Source organism: Arachis duranensis, chromosome 4 (assembly GCF_000817695.3).
Source record: "Arachis duranensis cultivar V14167 chromosome 4, aradu.V14167.gnm2.J7QH, whole genome shotgun sequence".
Lineage (NCBI taxonomy): Eukaryota > Viridiplantae > Streptophyta > Magnoliopsida > Fabales > Fabaceae > Arachis > Arachis duranensis.
Window position 1 is genome coordinate 31,246,786 of NC_029775.3, and position 2,344 is coordinate 31,249,129.

Consider the following 2,344-nt stretch of genomic DNA (forward strand, 5'->3'; position numbering starts at 1 on the left):
TTTCTCCATCCCTGATTATAGGTCTTAGAGTATGGATCATTATTGGGGTTTCTAGGAGCATTCCTCATGTAATTGACCTATTCAAAAGAAGTTTGAGCATAATCATAATTCTCACCTTGCATAGAGCTACCAGTCATGTCGTAAGGGGCCTCTTGAGGTGCATTTTGAGTGTTGATAACTGAAACCTGCAACCCACTCAATTGTTGAGAAATCAAATTCATCTACTGAGACAAAATTTTGTTCTGAGCAAGAAGAACATCAAAAGCTTCTACTTCCAAAACGCTTTTCTTCTTAGGAGTCCCAGAGTTCACAGGATTCCTGTTAGATGAGTATAAATTTTGGTTGTTAGCAACCGACTCAATAAGCTCAATAGTCTCCTCTGGCGTCTTCTTCATGTACAGTGAACCACCTACAGAATTATTTAAACACATCTTAGACATTTCACATAAGCCCTCATAAAAGATATCCAGCTGAGTTCATTTAGAAAACATGTATGGAGGGCATTGCCTGGTCAGTAGCTTGAATCTCTCCTAGGCTTCATAAAGTGTCTCACCATCCTTCTGTCTGAAAGTCTGAACCTCCACCCTTAGCTTAGTCAGCTTTTGCGGTGGGAAAAATTTAGTCAGAAATCTAGTGACCACCTTATCCCAAGTATCCAGACTCTCCTTCGGTTGAGAGTCCAACCACAGCTTTGCTATATCCCTCACAGCAAATGGGAAGAGCATGAGTTTGTATACCTCAGGATTCACTCCGTTAGTCTTTACAGTATCACAAATCTGCAAAAAATTAGAAATAAACTAATTTGGGTCTTCATGAGGAAGTCCATGATACTGGCAATTTCGTTGCACAAGAGTGACTAGCTGAAGCTTCAGTTCAAAATTGTTTGCAACTATAGGAGGCACCACAATACTTTTTCCATAGAGATCTGCATTGGGAGCAGTGTGTGAGCCAAGCACTCTTCTAGGTTGCTCATTCTCATTCAGATTTTCCATATTGGCATTCACATCACGATTATAATCCATGCTCAGATTTTCACTAGCATTGTAAAGTCTAGCTTGTTGCAAACGCCGCCTCAAATTCATTTCAGGTTCAGAATCAAAATCTATAAGAGGTTCCTTATCCCTGTTCCTGCTAAAAAACAGACAGAGAACAAGAAAAAAGTGAGAATCTCTACGTTAGAGTGCATAGAATTCCCAATGAGGTAACCTGTGTAAAAGAAATAAAATAAAGCAACTAAATAAATTAAGCAATAAAACTCAAAAACTATAAGTAAAATTAGGACAGAAAATTTCGAAATTATTAAGAAAAATAAATAGGAAAAATTGAAATAAAAATAACTAGGGGACACCAAACTTAATTTCAGAAATTACGGAAAAATAGTAGCTAAAAATTTTTGAAAATTAAAGTTCAAAATTAAGTAAAATTAAAGCTAAAATGCCTAATCTAAGCAATCAAACAACTAATAGTTTTCAATCACAGTCAATCCCCAGCAACGGCACCAAAAATTTGGTGCAGAATTTATAACCCACAAACTAACCGGCAAGTGCACCGAATCGTACCAAGTATTACCTCAGGTGAGTGAGGATCGATCCCACGAGGATTGATGGACTAAGCAACAATGATATAATGATTTACTTAATTAGACAAACAGAAAAGAGTGTTTGGGTCTCTATTGCATTAAACAGTAAATTCAGAAAATTAATAAAGCAAGCAGTAAACGGGTTGTGAAGTATATATGGAGAAACAGTTAAGGCTTCAGAGATATCTATCTTTCAGATTGACTTTTCTTACTAACTATTTTAATCATGCAAGATTCAATTCATGGCGAACTATATGTGACTAAACCCTAATTCCTTAGACCTTTTTAGTCTCCTCTAACCTTCATCAACCGCCAATTTCTTGATCACTTAATTCCAATTAGAGGGTGAAGTTCAATTCTAGTTATGTGCCACAAAAACCCTAATTACCCAAATATAAGAGGATTATATGTTACTTATCCTGTTAAGTCCAGATAATTAGAAATTTAGAAGAATTTATTTTCAAGTTGTTGTTCAAGTAAAGAGCTTTTCCAAGTTATACAAAAATTCAATTAGAACAAGGGTCATACTTTCGTTCTAACCAAATTCATAAGATAAAGAATGAAAACAATTATTGAAATAGAAATTTGTACATGAATTAAAATAGAAAAATAATAGTATCAATCCATATAATAGATAGAGGTCCTAACCTTAACGGTGAAAGTTTAGTTGCTCATGGTTCAGAAAGAAAACTAGGATTCAGAAAAACTGTAAATTGTGGAATGAGGTAGATGAGATGAGATGAGCCCGAAGGGCTGATTCTTTTC

The 2,344-nt window shown here is 35.4% G+C and overlaps 1 non-coding gene across 1 annotated transcript; it reads left to right on the forward strand.

Annotated features, from left to right (window-relative positions):
• The first annotated feature begins 485 nt into the window (after nt 1-485).
• Nucleotides 486-593, forward strand: LOC127747291 (small nucleolar RNA R71). Its single transcript, XR_008009091.1, has one exon. It is a non-coding gene; the product is annotated as a small nucleolar RNA R71 (small nucleolar RNA).
• The last annotated feature ends 1,751 nt before the right edge of the window (nt 594-2,344 follow it).